General features: G+C 40.8%; 1 protein-coding gene across 11 annotated transcripts in view; it reads right to left on the minus strand.

Moving 5' to 3' along the window:
• ESRRG (estrogen related receptor gamma) overlaps positions 1 to 21,590 on the minus strand; it is a 429,120-nt gene that overhangs the window by 328,185 nt on the left and 79,345 nt on the right. For 4 of the 11 annotated variants that reach the window (XM_079763443.1, XM_079763442.1, XM_079763445.1 and 1 more), the window contains one exon: positions 17,504 to 17,622. The exons of the other annotated variants lie outside the window; for them this stretch is intronic. The gene's annotated coding sequence lies outside the window, so the exon portion shown is untranslated. The remainder of the gene's footprint in view (positions 1 to 17,503; positions 17,623 to 21,590) is intronic. 11 annotated transcript variants of the gene reach the window in all.

A 21,590-nucleotide genomic window follows, 5' to 3' on the forward strand; every position in this document is an offset into this window, starting at 1 on the left:
TGTCACCTAAATGAAACACTCCAATTTAGAATTGTTTCCACATTAGAAATATCTGAAGAATCCAATCCATATGCCCTATGACTTGTCAAGGAAATTAACTATAAAGGCAGTATCGATATTGTACAATTAAAAGAAGAGCTCTTAGCATATTTAATTTCCTCTGACCTGACTTTCTTCAGTCTTTATGGACAAAAAGTATGAAATCATTATTTGCAAATAGCCTGGATTGCTCAATATATTCTACAAGGAACTCAGACACCCCCTTGTGTGCGCATATAAGCACACGTGTTTCTCTATCAAGGGCAAGATCATACCAATGAAGGTAAAGATAAGAAACATTCTAAACTGGAACCAAGTAGACCTAGTGTAAGGGGACGATAAATGTGTTTTTAGCCCAGATGTTTGTATCATAAGCCTTTCTCTCTCTTTAGCACTCATGGTGAAAGAAAGGAAAGGAGAGGGAAATAAGGAAAGGAAAAATCATTTTAACCTTTCCATATTATTTATCATATAAAACATCACATGTGGTTTTTTTTTCTCCCTGTAAACTTGTACAAGGATTCTATTTGAGGGTGTTTGGGATTGTTGTGTTTTGAAAATGTTAACAATCTTAGCTCCTAAGCTTAATCACCCGTATGTGTTACAAGACCAGATGGTTCCAGTGGGTGTTTGTTTACAAGCTATTTGCATGAGGTCTGTAGCTGCTTTTTAGACCAAAGCTGAATATTTCAACTCACAAAGGAGGCAATGAGGAATTAACGGAAAACAACTAGGTTTCATAGGTTCCTGGGCCGCTGGCCTGCACTCAACCATTATTTTGTGCACATTTACAAGGATGCACTTGGGGTCCCAGAAACAGTAACATGTATTTAACGTGCTCTGTGTTCTTAGTGGGACTCTGGCGGACTTTGGGGAGGAAGACATCTACATGGGCTCCATGTTCCGGAGGCTGTCGGTGGACTCAAAGAGAACAGAGCATCCGGCCTTCCCTACACCTTCACCATCCTGGAGCTCCAGAACCTAATGAGTTTCCTGTCTCTACTGGCTTCTTCCTCTGAGCTGTGAGCTGTGGTGACCAGCCACGCCCACCCCCAGCTCCTCCTCCTGGATGCGATGAAACAGAGAAAGAAAACTTTCTCGGGGCCTTCCCTCCGCTTTGTTCCTTGTACATGGACCACAGAGCCACTAACTGCAAACATGCGAAGAGTGCAGGTTTATTTACTGTAAAATATGTCAAATAGTAATGGTTTCATGAAAGCACAAGCTTTTATGGCTTTGAGAAAGTCACCTTCTCCCACCTGGCCGTCTATTCAGGTACTTACCTTCTAAGGAAGGTAGTCCATGCTTGTTTATCTGCATTTTTAATGCTTAATAACAATTATTAATGTTTTATCTCTATTTTTAATAAGATTAATGATGTTCAGGATACTTAATATACCCAGTACTGATATCTTACATCATAACCTGTCTATTCTTTATGGTATCTTTCTTGTCAGCACCCAATCAGTCCTAAGAAATAAGATATTTGATGTGAAAAGGGAAGAAATACACAAATGTCTGAGCATTTCCAAGAGCTTGCCTCTACCATATTCCATAACAAAAGCAGAAGAAATTACAAACTAGCAAAAACGTGTTTCATCACTATCATTTGATGCATCTCACTCCTCAGCTAACATTTAACTGTGTGTTTAAGAGAAGGGATGTGCTCCATTTCTAGTTAATTCTCCTTAATTCTGCGGATAGCCACACGGTTTCTAGCAGATAGATAGCTGGCGCTCCATACTCCTAATAAATTCAAAGATTAATTTAACATATGCCACTCATCTTTACAAAAACACCTACATAAAGTAGCATGCTCATGATGTCTATAACTGTTTTGCCTCTTGAGGGAAACTATAGAGTGTTTGCATTATTTATAGCCTTCAGTTAAGGAGAGTGTATCTGATGAAATTCAGAAAGACTTGATATACTGTCTTGATTTTCAACAAAAGAAATGAAACCTAGAACTTGTACTTGTCTGTAGAAACAATGGGCACCACATAGTAGTTGCCAAGGACTAAATATGCTCCCTCCCCCGCAATTCATATGTTGAATATTAACTCTCAATGTGATGGCATTTGAAGGTGGGGCCTTTAAGAGGTACTTGGATCATGAGGGTGGGGCCTTCATGATGGAATTAGTGCCCTTATAACAGAAGCCAGAGAAAGACCCCTCACCCCTTCCTCCGTGAGAGGTTACAACTAAGAGACAGCCACCTAGGAAGCGAACCTCTCCAGATACTGAATCCTCCGGCACCTTGATCTTGGATTTCTCAGCCCCCAGGACTGTGAGAAATAAATATGTTATTTCTAAGCCACCTAGTTTATGCTATTTTGTCACAGCAGCCCAGACAGACTAAGGACAGCAGCCAACACTCAGTGAAAACTTGTTGAATGAATAAACACCAACCAGCTTCATACCAATGTAAAGACCTAACCTGGGTCTACACTGGAACTCAGTTCCTGATTTGCTCACTACCCTTCCATTACTGTGGACAATGATTATTATTCTTATTTTCGACACAAAATTTGTGGTCACATGAAATAAGTCTATTTGAAACCAAGATGTGATTTCCTCTAAATATATCCCTCTGATGAACACTAGGAAAAATCTCAGCAGGTCTCTGCACACATACAACACCTTCTCTACAGCCCAGAGGAGGGCAGAAACACAAGCAGTAGCCAGGACATATCACACGTCATCACTATGTATGTTTTATATACTGTCAGTAGCAGCATGACACCGTTATCCAAGCACTTAGATGATGCAGCCAGTGTCAATACTGATGTTCCCATTTATAGCCCAATAAACCACACGTTGAACAATATTAGTGATGTTGAGCTTAGGTAGCACTGCAGGTATTAATACGTTAATCCAGATATATTGCTACAAGCATCGTTTACAGCACGGAACATAAACACAAACCCGGCGATACGAATAAATCACGTTCCTGAAGGCTGAAGGCTGTGCAGCCAAACGGGGCCCTCTGTAGTCCACAGCGGAGCAGAAGGCAGGGATGGATATATTTAAATTTTCCATCTTTAAGCTGTCACTCAAAAACTTTGCATCCTTTTTTTAGCGTATTGATCTTCCCGGCTTGTGATAAGACTTCAACTGCTTGGTTGGGCTGTTTTTAGCTTCTGCTTCTTTATTAAAGGCGCTAAATCAGGAATCATAAAAATGCTACTAATTTAGCATTTTTTCACTAGAAATGAAAACTAAAAACAGCACCCAGATAGTGTAACTCTCACGGTTTATTGCCCTAGAAGCCCAGATTTAATTACCATGTGGTACAGCATAATAATGGGTATAATGGAGCCATGGATCACTATATTTACACCTGAAATAAAAGCCGGTATTAAATATGCTAAAATAATTACTATAGGTTTTCTGGTACTTTCCTCTAAATATTTTTGCACAGGAATATACAGGGTATCCCCAAAAATGTATACATACTTTAACAGCTGATGTTTATTGTGTTTTGAAAAGGAAGTGTCTTTTAGTAAACACTGCCTTTATAATTATTCAAAGTGTGTATACAGCTTTTGGGTCTCTCTCTCTCTCTCTCTCTCTCTCTCTCTCTCTCTCTATATATATATATATATATATATATATATATATACACACACACACACACACACACACACAGTATATGTATACACACACGTCATGTCTGCATTTATATATTAATATATATTTATATATTAATTCTGAATGTTCATTCCCCTCTCCCCTTTTCTTTTCATTTACAAAGAAACACACAACCTTAATGTTTTGGCTATTCCTTACCTTACAATATTCTCCCTGCATCAAAAAAAATCAGAACAGCTGGAGAGATTGGCTAATTATCTGGCCAACCCACTCACTGTCTGGGCTTTGAGTGGCAAATCGTATACCACATCCAGAAAACTTCGGATGCTGGTTTTAGATGGAGAAACTCATTCTCCCAAACCTACGTTTCTCTCACATAAGACTTCTAGGAGCCCCTCAGCAAACTAGGATTTGTTTCTCCCATCACAGCTGGCTCCAAAGGGCAAGGCTGGGTGTGGAAGGGAGACTGGCCCTCAGAGCTAATGGGCCGTATTTTGCCAAGTGTTGCGTGGAAAGGGAAAGCCGCAGCCTCCCAAGGCCAGGATCCATGATAAATATTCTCATGATGAAGGGATGGTGTGGTCCTGGTCGGGGATCCCAGCACGGTTCTGAATCTCACCCACTCAGGACCAAGCACGGGGCTTGCTCCTACTCCCCACAGCATCCACCCCTGATGTCCACACCAGAAGGGGTGGTGGTGACAACTACGAAACAGCTATGAAATCTGTTCCCAGCACAACAGCAGCTGGAATTGTAGTCACTGTGCTGACACCCACCTCCGGAGAGGATCCTGAGAGCTGTATAAAACAGTAAACATGTCAATGGAAGGAGGTTATTTTCTTTTAGTGTATCTAAAATCATGGGTCTTTCACAGACACTTCTTGTTTACTGGACCCATCCTAATGTCATTCTAACCTTCCTGCAACATTTCAAACCGAGCCCCAAATCTTTCCTAGTACGGCCTGGTGCCAGCTACCAGCAAGTGGGCATCACCAGAGTTATCGATTTTCTCCAGAGCTCCCCATTCATGCATGTACCCCTCATTTCCACCGATGCTGCTGCTTCTCCAAACACTACTTGCCTTCTCTCACACAGGGCCACTTTGGCTAGTCCACAATCTGCATATGGATATGTGGGCACGAGTGTGCACCCCCAACCACAGAAGCACATCCCCTCTCTCCCACATAAACAGGGTGATGAACTGGCCCCTTGGAGTTTTCCTGACAGCGGGGTGTAACGGTAGCTGCAGTGACCAGGGATGTCCTGGCTCCTCCTTGCAGGGAGGTATTCAGCGCACGTAACAATTATCCATCCATCTCGTTCACACGAAAGGCATGGCAATGCAATTTCAGCTTTATAATCAAGACCATATGACAAAACCCAAGGCCATTAGGGACCAATTTCGAGTATTCTCTGCAAGTCAATGATTTTCCAACTGCACTTACATATGCTGAATAGTTACCTCGGCGTGATCGCACCTGCTCTCGTTTATGTAACCCCTCTGTTTTCCAGAGCCTTTCTTAGCAATGCAAGAGAGCAAAGTTTTAAAGGCTCGCCGGCTTGTTTCCCCTTCATTAATTTTTTTTTCATTTCCCCAAGCATAGTATGAAAATGCTGAGGGTAAAGTTTCTGCTCGTGCCAACGACCATATTTCAGGATTTGCTTTCTGATCTTTCTCCTTCTCCTCCCCCCTCGGCCCGGACTCCATCCTCACTCGCGGCCCCGCCTGCTTTCCTCTGAACTGAAGCCTAGTCTTCCAGGCCCATAATTGCTTCACGTGGACCTTTGACCTCACCGCTGCAGGGTCAGTGACATAATAATGTTGTCTCCAAGAAGATGTGATGTCATCATAAATCAAAGAGCTCTCTGAGCAGGGGCTCCCCTCACAGGGTTGAAACAATGCCGAAGTTATTTTGAAATCATATAAAATGTGACTCAAATATCCTTCTGTGTTGTATTATAAATTGCTTAGACAAATGAATAAACCCATGCCCTTTTTACAGGTAAAGTTGAAATACTGAAAGCAACAATTTAGTCCACTATTTATCAATTTGGAGAGCGGGCAATAAAAAATCATAAAAGTAATAAGAAAAACATTGGAAAGGCTATGCAAGCTAAGAAATGAACCATATATTATATTTTCCTAGCATTACTTTGGATTCTCTATAGACTCCATGCTCTGCCTGAGTTTTTAATTGTTAAAGAGAAGAGAAATTATCTCTCAACATCAATTCCTTGCCATCTTGGTTCTTTAGTTTATAAGTAAAGCTGCATCATACTGTCTCATATCTGGATATTTTCCTAAGATTATGAGATAATGGACTCCTTCATATGAGTTTCATCACTATTTTTTTTAATTGTGAGACTGTATGGACTAGAAATGCCGTAAGTGATAACTCAGCGCAATATCACCTTTACAAACCCTCAACATGACCCCCATTGAAGAACTAATCACAGCCCTGGCAGGTGTAGCTCAGTTAGCTGGGCGCCATCCTATGCACCGAAAGGTTGACAGTTTGATTCCATCAGGGCACATGCCCAGGTTGTGAGCTTGATCTCCAGTAGGAGGCATCCAGCAGGTAGCTGATGGATGTTTCACTCCCATATCCATGTTTCTCTCCCTCTCTCCCTCTTGTTTCTTCTCTCTTTAAAAATATCAATTAAAAATCTTAAAAAAAAAAAGTAAACACACATTGCAGCTGGCTATTTTCAGGAAAGTTCTGTAAAGATACTTAAGAAAAAAATCCCTGTCCTATATTGGAACCACCAACACCATGCTCAGTTTGCTGCACTCTATGCTCCTGAAATACCATCAACATTCCTACCTCTCTCTGCTTAATTTAACGTGACAAATTTTGGCCTCTTTTAAGGAAACAAAACAGAATGTATTACATAATTTTCAATACCATGCCCTCAGAACTTCCTAGTGACTTTATCAAGACACGTAAACAAGGGGACCTCATATAAAAGGCGCGAGTGATCATGGCTCCACCATTCCACCCATTGAATGATACTCTGATTACCTAATCAGGTTCTCAAGTGCATAAATACTGCATGCCTCGGAACATCAAGGGCATCATCTATACACGGGCACGGGTCAAGTCAACCTATGTGCTGTGTTTCCTCGATTAAGGGACTTGCCAGCTGACAGGCAGAAGAGGAAGTTGTGACATCTCTCTAGTGATCCGCCTGAGTGTGTGTGAACTTCGCTGTTCACCCGATTGTCACCTCATGGGAACTATTCGCATTGGCAATGGCATACGGAGTTGGTTTTAACTTAAATTTGAATCTCTTAAAAGGCCTTCCCAGAAGACTGCCCTGTGGTGCTGCCCTGGAAATAAAGTCATTATGTGCAGAGGAGCTCGGCCTGTCACATGCTTGACAGTGCAGTTACAGACCACAGAAATGGCCACGTTTCAGAAGAAATCACAAAATGTGGATGGCTAACAGGTCGGCTTGAATAATTCCTGTGTCACTCACGTGCCAATTATTCATCTGTCAAAGCTTGCAAACAAGGAGTAAACAATACCAAATGTTTAACCTAACAGAAAACAACAACAAGAAAAACGCAAATAAACATAGGAAACCCTAATATTCTTCCATAATTTTACAATTTTACTTTCAGTCCTGATAAAGAGTTCAAGATGATGAAGCTAGATTATGAAAAGCATCATATCACTGTGATGCCAAAAGTATTGAGCAATGAGCCCTGGCTGGATAGCTCAATTGATTAGAGCATCATCCAGGTACGTCAAGGTTGCAGGTTAGATCCTCAGGTATGGCACATACAGGGATCAGCCAATGAATGTTTAAGTAAGTCCCTCTCTTTCTCACTCTCTCCCCGCCCCCGCCTCCCCCCGCGCCCCCTCCCCCCCCCCCCCCCCCCCCCCCGTCATAGAAGTAAAAAATGCTCGGTTCAATTCTTATACTTCTTGGCTGAACCTTAGGAAACATACTTGTCTCTATACTTTGCTCTCTTCCTCATGGTCACTTCTTCCCAGTCTCCTCTGCTGATTATTCTCCATTTCTGTCTTCTGATTATTAAAGAAGCTAAGTCCTGAGACCTTTTTTTTAAAAAAATCTTCTACACTCCCTCCCTAGGTGGCTACAGCTAGGCCCCATAGTTTTGAATACTATATACTACGTATATGCTGACAGATACCAAATTTGTAAGTCTAGCTTTAGATGTCAACTTTGAACTTCACAGTATTTTATCCATCTTCCTACTGGGCACAATTCATTTAGATGCCTACTATGCATCTCAAAATTAACATTTCCAGAATGTTGCTCTTCTGTTGATCTCTGCCCTTTAAGTACATCTAGGCTCCCTCAATATTTTCTATCTTCTTGTTGCTCAGACCAAAATCTTTAGCTACATCCTTGATTCCTTCTTTCTCTAAAATCAACCATGCCGCCTCTATGCCCATTCATTCCACAAATGTGTCATTCATTAGTTCGCTACCATATTCCTGGATCCTAGAAAAAATAATTTAACCCTCTGAAAGTATGGAGAAGACTGCATACCCAGGCTGTTTGAAAACTTAAACACATGATTTTTTTTTAGTCCTCAACTGTATTATCTTTTAAAAGCTGCAAATATATCTATTTAAAAGAAAAAACTAAAACTGTACTTTCAAACAAAATGGTTTTTTAAACAAGGCTAAGTAAATACATGAACAAAATAGACTTTCTAGAACAGTGAAAAATTTTATATCCATACCTATCTATCTTGATATACACATACATATACATATATATACACACATGCAGATTCTATTAAGTGGAGAAATAATAAAATAGATAAATAAACTAATCTGTACTGAGTGTTTACCATGTTCCAGGAACTGTTAGTCCTCACAAGGACTCCCATGAGGGACTATTCCCAGGTTACAGATTAGGAAATTGAGTTTTATGGTGTTTAAGCCACATGTTAAGTTTAAACAGCTAGTCAGTCCCAGAGCAAGAATTAAAACTGCATTATATTGTATCATTTTGCCTAATTACTATATATAGGTATGCATGTGTATTAATTTAATTTAAATTAGAAACAGAACATTAAATAAAGAAGTCTAAAATATAATGTAAACAACGTTAGTCCCTTGGGAGTTTTGAAATTGTATAAGCTTTCATAAAATGATCATAATGTACACATTTTTATAGTTTTCAAATTGTATTTGTAATAGTTGACATAAAAATTTATGTGTTTTAAGTGTAAATTATGAAGCATAATAATAAAATAAACTCTCCTGAACTTTCCATTCAGCTAGACAGGTATGGGGACCTTTTTTCTGCCCAGGGCCATTTGGATATTTATAACATCATTCTCGGGCCATAAAAAGTCATCAACTTAAAAATTAGACTGTTATATTTGGTCAAACATTTAATTAACTGATCCTTAATGCCTTGGCAGGACCAGACCAAATGATTTCATGGGCCTTATATGGCCCCCGGGCCAGACGTTCCCCATCCCTGAGCTAGAATAATGAGCATTGCCCAAAAGGTTAAATATATCCGTGGTCCTTTCTTCAGTCACACTCAGCTCCCCAGAGGTAAACACTATCTTGAATTGAGTTCATATCATTCTTTTGTTTTTCTTAGAAATTTGACCACAAGATTGTGTCCCTAGATAATATTGTTTCTATGTGATCTTTTAAGATGGTATCATTTTGTATAAAGTTCTTTGGGTTTTTTTCTCATTAAATGTTAATGCTTCTATGATTCAGAGTTGTGGTTCATTGATTTCACTGCTCTATTGTATTCCATTTTATGATGATTCCAAATTTATTGGTCCATCCTTCTGCTGACTTCTCCTATAAACATCAAGGCATGTTATAAAGCTACTGTAAGGCATTATGATATTTACACAATAGACAAATTGATCAACAGAACCAAATAGAGAGCTTAGAAACAGGACCACACCAGATGGTAACTCGGTATCTAACAAGAGTAAATTGCAGATCTGTGGGGAAGGATGAACTCTTTGGAAGATGGTGCTAAGATAATAGATGATCCGGAAAAGAAACACTGCCTTATATTATACACAACAGCAAGTCCAAGGTGGATTAAAAGCTGAAAAGCAAACCTCTAAAAACTTTAAGAAGACAATATAACAGGATAACTTTATGAGTCCCAGTTAGGAAAAATAAAATTATTGCGGACAACAGAATAAGTGCTGACCATAAAGGGAAAAAATTGATAAATTCTAACTAACAGAGAAAAGGATTCCTTAAAGAAAATACATGAAGAATTATTAAGAATTTATTTCTTAAGTACAATTCCCTGTTCCCTAAAATAGTTACTACTTGAGCACCTCACTCTGACTTCATCTACTTCTTCCTAGTGCTCTGAAAGGTGGGTACTACGTAAACACTGTTGATTAACAGACATTCATTTTAAAACCGTTTTCTGTGGCAGCATATGTAAAATTCTACCTTGCTCTAAACAAAGTCGACCAACTATAGGTGGCATTGTTGTAGCATATATCATATTCTCAATTACCCTGTATGACAGCAAAGACTGATACTAGTAAAACTTCATTTAAGTTTTTTAATTCAATTGAACCAGGAGGTCATTGACACTTCAGTAATTGCTATTGAAAACCATTTGGCTGAAAGAGAAACACACACACACACACACACACACACACACACACACGCCCAAAATAAACTGTGACATAATCTTTGCTACAGATAATTCATTTTAAAAGAATTACCTAGTTTGGTTCTTGGTACAAGATCAGCATTGCAATGATTTTACCTGGTAGATGTGTTAATGATTCGAATATAGTCCAAACATGACATAATTTATATGACCCAAATAAAGAAAAATTGTCTGTGCTTTCTCCCAGTATTTTCCTGTTTGCAAACAGAAAGTCCAGTTCTTAAGGTTGGTTCTAGTTCTAAACTCTGGAATAAACACAAAGAAATGAAAAGACTTAGAGAGAGGAAGGCAGTGGTTTGGAAGAATCTGGGACCAGCCCTCTTTCTACAGATGGTGACAGGGTGGCAAGTGGGTGACCACAGGTGAGTCCCCAGTACTGTCCAGGTCCCCATACTACTGAATGCTGGCGACCTGGTTATTTCCCCCGATAGGGACCTCCAGGAAAGTCTTTGACTTTTTCTGACTTCCTCGCTGTTTTCATTCCAAGAAGAAATGGCTTAGCGTAGCTAAGTGCCTAACATTCCCGAGTCAGGGAATTTTAAAGAACGTGGTACCCCATGAGAGCATGGCAGAGAAGGGGGTGTGGGTGCACAATTCAGACTATAAATGTATTCTGTAAAGGCTGGCCTCTGGCCTCTCGTCCACTAGATCATGGGTTCCCACCAGTGGGGACTTTGTGGTATTTTTTTCTTTGCTAAACTGTAAAATTCATTGTTAGGCTCACAAATCCTGTTGTTAAAAAAAAAAAAAAAGTCACCATAATACCAGAAGGCATGAGTGTAGATGTATAAGGAATCATTGAACTCTAATCATTTTAACTGTTTTAAAGATGCTGTATTTCAGGGCCATACAACCCATATTCTACATGTAAAACTCAGAGCTCCGAAAAGAGCAGTGAAAACGAACACAGGGGTGGAAATCAGAAACTGGGAAGCGTGTCCATGAATACAACAAGACGGTGATAAGCCAAAGAAGGAAGCAGGTAGACTATCACTCTTCCCGCATGCAGAGGGTGGCTCCTGCAATTGTGGAAACAGCTTGGGATTCAGATACACAAGCATCTTGGCTTGAGACCCATCTGTCCGTCAGTGTCACGTACAAGCCATGCGATCCTGAACAAGTTCTGCCATCTCTCCGGCTGCTTTGTGAAAGGAAAGGAATGAATCCTCGGCTCCCTGCCTCGTGCGAAGATTTGATGCGATGACGTACTTAAAACACTTTGTAAACGGGAAGGCATTATAGGAACATGATTCATCTATTTAAAGAACAATTATCGAAACCGATTCTCCCTGAGGAAAGAAGAAAGGAAATGGGCTTATTTAATTATAGCAGAAGGAATTTATATTAGGAGCGGGACAAGCACCCTGGCAGTGACGCTGACTACAAAGGAGGGAGCTGGTTGCTTTCTGAGGAATAAACCACCATTGCTGGAGAGAGTTAAAACAACGCTGCCTGCAGGTCGAGGGAGAGAGTGGGTGCCATTTCCTAGTGCTCCTTGGGACAGAAATCGGGCGCAAAGTTAATAAACGTCTTTGGCCACTTTAGTCATCTAAGACAGCCTTACACCCTGTTTCTGGGGCCCTAAGGAATCTAATAGCATCAAACTATGTAATTCTAAAGATTTGCTGGCTCCCTCCTGTAAAGTTGAATGAAGACCTGTCTCTTCCCCTCCATTATTCCCAGATGAATATCTGTAAGTGAGTCACCAACCTACAAGAGTAATGTGATGGCAGTGTGCCGAATAGGAAACCATGCAGGCTGTCCTCAGGGAAATTCAGGGAAGGGGACAATAACACCACTCTGATCCTTCCCACGAGCGACATCGAAGGCCCACTCTGTAGAACGTGCTGGAAGGATGCAGGAGAAGCTCAAGCAGACACCGTCTCTGTTCTCAAGGAGTTCAGTTCAGTGGGAGAGGCAGACATTACTCAAAGCCACATTATTGAAAATAAATGCCCAGAAAGTATATAATAAAGGTATTTATTATACAAACTAGAGAAGCTAAGTAAGGGTGACCTGACCCTTAACAGTAAGTATTAACTAGGCAAAGGTAAGACTTGGACATTTTGTAGCTGAAAGGCCAGCAGGTGCAAGGGTCCTGTGGCAGAAGGGAGCTTGGTGAGTCCAAGGATGTAGAAGAGGGCAGCTGGGCAGATGCACAGGGCGGGAGCATGGGCTGAGCCAAAGAGAGAGAGATGGATGGAGCCACACCAGAAAGAGACCTGTAGACCATCTTTAGGATGTTGGTCTTTATCCTCAGAGCAATGTGAAGTCACTATTGCAACGAAGGCCAAGAGAAAAGTAAACCACAGAACCTAAGAACGGCTTGTGGAAAGGCCTTCACTGTTCTGTGATGAAATGGAGGAAGGATTGAAAATCACTGGGAGCCTCCTTACATCACAGGTGTGCTTGGCCAGCCACCTCCTCTCCTTCCAAGTGGACCAGGCCCCCGGTCATGTCAGCTTCTGCACCCTGTGGACAACTCTGCTGAGCTACTCCTCTGCCCCCCACAGAAACTGAACAATGGGCCATGGGGGTTAGGTACATGCAGTCCACAAAGAAATGTGTATTTCCCTAAGGTGGTAAAAGTGTACGGAGGGGCGAGTGTGGCAGCCGACAATGAATGTGAGTCAGTATGGGACCACCTAACCCTGGGGGTAGACCAAGAAAATGAAACTGCCATTTAGACTTACATAACCTCTTTTCTGCTCTAGATAATGGCTATCTATAAAAAATGCCCCTACTATTAGTAGCTCAGTATTTATTTTTTTTAAAAAGAGAGAGAAAGAAGAAAAAAAACTCTGGCAGGGAAATAATAACAAAATGTATGATCCACAGAGGTGGTGGAAAGATATAATGTTATTTTACATATTTGATATAGAGCCTAAATTAAGCCATAGAAAAGAGCCCATGAATCTTCACAGCCTCATTATCAAGCCTCCTTAAACCTCAAATACAGAAAAATACATTTCATAAACAAAGACCCAATAGGATTTTAATAGTACAATAAATTACACAGACATTTGCACTAATCACATTTCACTACATTTTTTTTTTGAAGAAAGAAATTCCATTTGATGGAGAGTTAGATTTTGAAAGAGGCTACAAAATATATTTTAGGGAGCCGGTTTTCAACTAGCCATGGAAATGCAAGTCAAATATATTATAGTCACATCAAGTATTAGGAAACTGAAAATATGCACATATGCTTCTCCCCCACTCCTCAGACTCCCTGTGTCACGGCTCAGTCCCCTAAGTCTCTCGTAACGCATCTTTCCTCCAACCAGCCAGGAAAGTCAGACCTCAGTTAGAGCTGTTGGTACCTGAGGTGTTTGAGGGTCCTGCATGCCTTTCCACAGCTCTATCTTTTCTTCAATATGTGGGTGGGTTTTCTAGTGCATGTTTCCATCTATTCATTACCTGATTTTATTGAAGATGCTCTAGTTTGAATGCCATCGCCATAATAATCTCATACACAAAGAGATATGCTTACCCAGGACTCTCCATAGACTAGAGCAAGAGGGGGGTCTTACTTGGGCCCTGCACTTTAGCTGGCTCTTCTTTGACCTTCTCCATGAGTCAAGAGGATGTACCCACCTAGATGTAACCCCATTCTCAATCCTGTTAAGTCCTGGGACCCTGGAATTCCCTACCTTCATGGTCCCAAGCTTACTTTGGGGAGGGGGGAGATGGATTTTTAGATGAGATTAACCTTTATTTTTATTTCTTTAAATATGCTTTCATTGATTTGATTCTTATACACATGTTGAATCATTCAATCACGTATGCATTCGTTTAGCAAATATATAGGGATTTCTCTGATGTGCCAGTTGTTATTCTAAGCTCTGGGGATACAGCAGAGACATAACATTCTGTCTTTCACAGAACTTAAGAGTCCAAAGGGGGAAGTGAGCAATAAAAAAATGCAAACACGATATTCTGAGAGTGGTAACGCAATTTTGGAGGTACTCCTTAAACAATGAATGAATGAATGTGGAAGTCCTTTATAGAGACCAAGAAACTTTATTTTTGGCTGGCCTTTTTTGCCACCAAACTGAAAAAAAAAAAATTAAACAGCTCTTTTATGTTTCTATTAACTGCGGCTCCTGAACTAATTCAATGATGAGTCCACTTAATGATTGCTATTTACCAAAGCACATCCTGGACTATTATCCCTTCTATGGAAATGTTAGATCTGACGTGGAGAATGGATTCCTTTGAACCTGAGAGGAGGAGGGGCACAGGCACATGAAAGAATCGCCATCTTCTTTATTTCAGTTTAAAATGCATCCCTTTCCTTACCTCAGAGTCTAATTCAAGGCGCTGCAGTCCCACGGCCCTTCCCTCAAACCAGGTTCCGTTGAGCCACTGATGGTGGCTTTTTAATTTAATCCTTCAGGTGTTGCATCGGGCAGAAAAATGCTGGGAACCACCAGTCGAAATATGATTGAAGCCCGCCCCCCCGACCCCCGCAAGTTTTACTATCAACTGCAAAACCCACAAATAAAAATGAAGATGGGAAAATGCATCACTGAAAATCTAATGTGCAGTTGGCTAAATGATAAACCAATTTGAATTAGTGAATACTAATTGAAAAACTGCATGACAAAGTATTTTCCCATTAAAACAGAAATTTGCTAAAGGCGTTTTCAATTATTTATGGTGCTTCGGTGAAAAGCGCCACACATCCTAACTTCGCCTACTGATCGGATTTTGAGCACACCAGCACCTAGCCCAAATGACTTTAACAATTCTATGCCAATGACCTTGACGATGTTCTTCGATTTTTATGAGGTTCTTTTTTCTCTCTCTGCTGTCCTCACACCTAACTGAACAGATGCTTTTCACTTGATAGCCTAATTACGATCTCTGAGTTTTAATATTTTTAACCTTATCAGGGCTTATCCGCATCCCAGAATCAGTTCAGTAGACTTTATGAGACAAGCGGACTATGTAGTCATTTTGGCCATCTGAAAGGACATTTTAGATGAAGGACTGTCTCCCTTTGAAGTTCACAAATATTTGAAGGTCCTTTCAAATGCTGAGATAACGTACTCTCCTCAAAATCAGGGCAGAGGTGACTGCTGGGAGCCAGAGTTGTGGATTCCAAGCCCACAGGGAAGGGAATATATTTGGAACATAATACCCTGTTGGTGCCCAATAAATGTTTATTAATGAGCCCCATGTTTTGACCCAGGCGTGGAGAATAAATCCAAGGAAGGAAGATTATGCAAACAGACAGGAAGGTCACCCAGCCCTACATGGGGTGTGGCCCAGGGTGGGGGCAGGACCAAGCACACAGGTGACAGGACATTCTCCTGGGTGTCCAGCGGTGACCCTCGCGAGCCCCACTCCAATAGTTGCCTAGTCCATTATCAAATAGCGTAGAAGGACATTTTAGTCAGTAGCTGTTAAAATGGTTGTTTGAGAACAAAACGAAACCGCACACACGCTCTCCTCTTAAGAGCTTAAAAGATTATTGGGCCAGACTCCTGATGGAGACTCGAGAGTGAGAGAATCACATCTTAATGACCTATGAGATTCATTAGCAATCGGTATGTCCACCTTGTGCAATTGGATGGTGGAGAGCTCTCCTGCAGCCAGACTTAGAAACGTCTCTTTGGCGAAGAGATTTCGCATGAATGAGATGTGTTAGAAAGAATGACAAGTCCTGGGAATTCACGTGATCCCAAGTGATGACATTGGGCAAGGGGCCCTGGAAAGGCAGCATTTACAAAACAGTATCACCGTCCCTGATAGAAATCCGAAAAGGCATGAAGCAGTTACCAAAATGCCTTGTGAGATGCATCTGTCCTTCCCAACACTGCAGAGAAGACTGTCTGTGTGACTTGGCACCAGTCGTTAGCTATTTAAAATGATTGTTTTTAATCTAGTAAGTAAAACTGAAATTTGCAGTGGTTTCTTGTAATAAAATATTTATGATGCTAGGAAAATAGCTAAATAGCTCTGTTCTGAAAGTAAACAATGGAACGGAACTACATTGATATCTTCCCCGTAGGACATACAGCTCAAAACACACGCACATAAAAGACAGCCAGGTCTAACATTAAGCTGTATTGCGTAGACGTTCTCTTCTGTTAATTGAAATCTTATCTCAGGTGGCGATTACCTCTTTCCTCAGCTGCCCTCACCCTTCCTAGCCTGAAGGCCCAGAACTTGTGAATTATTAAACAATCATATTTGTAGCAGCAAATTGATTTTTGAGAGAATCCATATTGATTGAAATATTCAAGACTAATGATTTTGAGGTTAAGGTGTTTAGATGGTATTGCCTCTGATGGACTAAATGGGTAGGGCTTTTATTTTTTTCCTATTTATATTATTTTCCATTAATTGCTAGTTGAACTTGCTCTTCCTTTTGAATCCATCCATCATACTAAAACCTGGCGCGGCCAGTTGGCTTTCTAAAACAATGCCAGGTGTTGCCCGTGTCCATGAAAAGAAGGAGACCACATAGGTGAGCCAGCTGGTTGGCATCCTAACTATCCAGGTTGAAGTCATACTTGTAATTGTTGGTTAGGCTAATTAGGCATGCTTTATTTCAGTCATTCAGAAGGCATCTCTATGGCCACACACAACTGCCAATGAGTCACACAAGAGTCACCGGATAAGCACACAGTGGTGAAAACTGGGTAAATTAATTGCTAGTTACCAGGAAAAAGGAACACCAAGTTCATGGTCAAATGCATGTCACTGTAGGTCAGCACCTCTACCATCATACATGGTCACATTCTATAATAACTCCCGACGAGAGTATTTGAGATGTCTTACCTTGACTCGGTCTCTCAAATGATTTTGTAGATGATTCAAAAGCTGAAACCCCATAGACTATGGGTAAGATTATCTTTACGATACCAATTCTGTAGGAAATCTGAGTGTTACTCTGCCACTGATTGACTACATAAACATGGTCAGCATATTTACTATCACCAGACCTCAGAAGTTCATATAAAATAAGGTAAATAAAAGCTTCTCCATTTTTGAAGTACAGTACAGTACACCTACACATTTTTATTGTTATAGTTGATATTCGAGTGAGAAGCTAAGGTTTTTAAGGTTGTAGAATGAGAGTCTGTGGCTCAGATATTTTCTTCCCCTCTTATCCCACATCAAAATCATCACCAAATCCTGGTGGCACTACCTTCACAGTATATCCAGGGACCCCTCCACGTCTCCCCACCCCCAGGCGTACCTCTGGGGTCCAAGCCACCGTCACCTCTTCCTGGAATAGAGCCGTTGCCTCCTAGTGGGTGTCTTAGCTTGCGGCCTTGCCTCTCCTCAGTCTACTCTCTAAACAGCGGCTGGAACATCCTGCACAAATGTAAGTTACATCACGTCACTCCTCTCCCCAAAACCCTGCAGATGGCTTCATCTCCTTCACTGTACAGGTTATGGCCATGATAGTGACATCAATGACCCTACACATGTGGCCTGTCCCCCCTTTTCCCTGACATGGCCTCTCACTGTTCTCTCTTTTGTAGATACTTCACTTGGGTCCATTGCTGGCCTCGCTTTCCTCCATACACCAGGCAACTCCCTCCCTTTGTATCTGCTGGCCACGAGACCAGGAGCCCCCCTTCCCAGCCATTCACATGATCATCCCCTCAACTTCTTCTGGTCTTTTTGCAAATGTCATCTCATAGGAGTCTTCCCTGACCTCCCTACTCAAAATGACCACCCTTCTTCCCTAACTCTGTTTCCTTCCATTATGTGGCATCCTGTCTATTGTTATTTTTCATTTGTGTACTTCCTTACTAGAATGTAAGCTCTGTGCAGGCAGAGTCTCCTTTATTCACTGCTGTATGCCCAGACAGTCCTGGATTAATAAATATACGTTAAAAAATAGAAGGAAGAAGGAAGGGATGAAGGAAGGGAGGCATTCCAAATCTAGCCCTGCATTCTAGCAATATATTTGATTCTCATGAACTAGTAAGCATATGCCTAGTTTTTTAAAAATGTAATTTTTTATTGATTTCAGAGAAGAAGGGAGACAGAGAAAGAGATGGGAACATCAGTGATGAACCCTGACCGGTTTGGCTCAATGGATAGAGTGTTGGCCTGTGGACTGGAGGGTCCCAGGTTCGATTCCGGTCAAGGGCATGTACCTTGGTTGCGGGCACATCCCCAGTAGGAGGTGTGCGGGAGGCAGCTGATTGATATTTCTCTCTCATCGATGTTTCTAACTCTCTGTCCCTCTCCCTTCCTCTCTGTAAAAAATCAATAAAATATATATTTTTTAAAAAAACATCAATGATGCGAGAGAATCATTGATCGGTTGCCTCCTGCACACCCCCCACTGGGGATCGAGCCCGCAACCCGGCATGTGCCCTGACCAGGACTTGAATGGTGACTTCCTAGTTCACAGGTCAATGCTCAAACACTGAGCCATACCAGTCTGGCAGTATATGCCTAGTTTTTAATGTACTATATGATCAGGGCAGGTTCCAAAACTATGTTGCCATAATTGTCCCCACATCACTGGTTATAAACACTACAAATCAGTCACAAATTCTGGTTTAACTCTTGGGCTTACAATTAAAGTAGAAAGGGATTATTATCATAATTATTGTCATTACCAATAAATTTCTGTTTATTTCAAAAAAAAATAATAAGGCGATCACTTCCAACTACATTCGTCTTTCCAAAAACTGCTAATGGACTTGAACCTGTGAAATTCCTGATTTGACCTGAGCTTGACCCTTGCAGACAATTCATTTGCCAAGGGAAAAAAAATAGCAATAAAAATGTCTCAACATTTCTCAAACTGAGATCCACAATATTTCTGTTCCTCAACCACATATACATCGTCTCCAATGTTCTCAGGATAAAAAATAAAAAGGCTGGTTTCTAATTTTTTAAACAGAGAAATGGGCAGCAGCACTTTAAACCTTCTCAGTTGGAAAGTGATATTTTTGGTCAATGATCTATTTTTATTTCTGCTCGGCTGTTTCTCAAGGAGTCCAATGACAAGGACCTGTCCTTCAAAGTTGTAGACTGTGGGCACGGAATTAGCATTTTCAATTACTTCCCCTGGATAAAGCACACAGGTCTCTTTCCCTCCCTACCCCCCAACCATTCTCTCTCTTTTTCTCTCCCCTTGGAGGACAGGGAGGGCAGTTTCGGGGTTACCCTTCATTTTTTATTCAGAATGTTCTCAGCAGGCTCCAAACATACTTTAAAAAGCAATTTATAATGTTTTTTTCCAAAAAATAAGAACGGCATCTAGGACTTGAACATCGTCAGATGTATGCTTCTATTGCCAAGCCTATCTGTTTTAGTTGACAAATTTGCTTTGTGTCATTTTTAATCCGCAGACGTATATTTTTGTAACTCCTATTGACTCTGTAGCAAAGCTAGTTAATGTGATTTTCCTGGATAAGATACTCAGGACAGTTACCCTTGCAGACATTTTTAATAAAAACAAACATCAATTGGGGACTCAGAAATGAGATCAGATTGCTTTATCAACCAAGGAACAACCATCCCTCTATTTCTCATTCTTCTTTCAATACCCTCCCTGTTACCACCTTTTTAATACAACAAATTGGTCAGATCAAGGACAGATTTGGAAAAAACCAGCAGCTGCTGTTTAATTTTTGGAAAAGCCATTATCCAAAAGAAAGCAAACCAGAAAGTACAGTAAGCCAGGTGCAAGGGTCAAGCTCAGGTGATGGGAGTCATAAACTGTCCTATCGTGATGTAGTTGTCCTGTCAACTGGGTGTACGATCTCGAAGGGTCTTTCCTTTATTCTAGCTCTGGTGTTTATTTCGTCAGAGAAATAAATTATTCTAACACACTTTGGAAATACATGGTACTCATTAGAAAGGCGCTCACAGAATTCTGACAATATTCACTCCAATTCTGAGTTTTTACAGGACCGCTGCTCTACTTTTAAGCCTTGTGAAGGGATGCTAGAGACACCGTGTCCTGAGATCTAATCTCTTTTATCGCAAAGAGCCATCCTTAATCAAAGAGGTAAAAAAACACACACACACAGGGAACTGATGGAATACTCAGGACATAGCTTACACCCGTGGGAAAGGGTGGCATTCATTGAGCACCTACTACATGCTGCCTCCCTGTAGGATTCTTTACATATTCCATTTCAAGGAGCAGATACCTGGGGCAAAACCACCTTAACCTTTTCCCCAAAAGCTCGGGATTAAACTGTCTTCCCCTGGGACAAAAATTGCAAAAAGGACTGCTCTCCATGATAGACCCAAACACCTTCTGAAAGTTCATTGCTCTGCAAGTCTCCCAGGGCTGAATTCATACTTCAAAGCATGTTTCGCAACTTATCCACCACCAAGTAATAAAAACATCCAGTCCAAGTTCCTGGGAAAGATGTATCTGATAAAAGTACCAAGGCTAATAGGGAAAGTATGAAGAAACTGTGTATAATATGCAAAATATAAATCACTCTAAACTAACACTCCCTTTAAGTACGACCCAGTATGTCAGAGAAGAAAATGCTCGTAAAGTGTGTGTGTATGTGTGTGTGTGTGTATGTGTCTACAACACACATATTATTCCGTTCCCTCATACACTTCAACACTCCAGCTTAAAGTGAACAGAAGCTGGAAAGAATTAAACTAAGATGCTATTCCATGAAGCTGCAAGTGCATAAGCTACTGGGTGAATCTCTTAAACCATGACAATGCCATTGGCTGTTTCATTAAGTTTACCTTTAGCAGGTGTAACCTTCATAACCGGGCATCTCCATTGGTCTGACATTTACAAGGCAATATCTTTTTAAAGCAATAGCCTTCAATGTTGAGCCACCTCTTAATTATGGGTCCATTGAACAAAGGTAGCATTCATCTCTTCATTTCACAAAGACAGGCAACTAGCTGCTGCACTGGTAACAATTTTTATTGGTAGGAAACCGAGTGCCACTTAGATTCACTTTTATTACTCTTCAATAATGAGGTTTGTGTTTCGTCTTGTGCTTAAACGATGGATTGTACTCAAATGAATCTGTCTTTCTCCTCATTATTATTACTTTTATGACTTTCCTAAGAGAGTAAAGATAGTATGTTTAGGTACATTTCATTCTATCCTGCCTTAATCAAGTGCTCTTGAGGGAAAATAAGCCAATCTGGAGCCCTCCCCCCGCCCCACACCCCAACTCTTATTAGTTGAGTCACTGTGGACTCCAGAGAGTGAAGCATCTAAAGTAACATGGAATAATTTCCTCTCTTATATAATGTTCAGAACTTTTTACATTTACATTCACAAAAGGATTAAAGGGCAATGGGATGGCATCTCTTTTTCTTTT

This window comes from Cnephaeus nilssonii (genome assembly GCF_951640355.1).
Source record: "Cnephaeus nilssonii genome assembly, chromosome: 23".
NCBI classification, from domain to species: Eukaryota; Metazoa; Chordata; class Mammalia; order Chiroptera; family Vespertilionidae; genus Cnephaeus; species Cnephaeus nilssonii.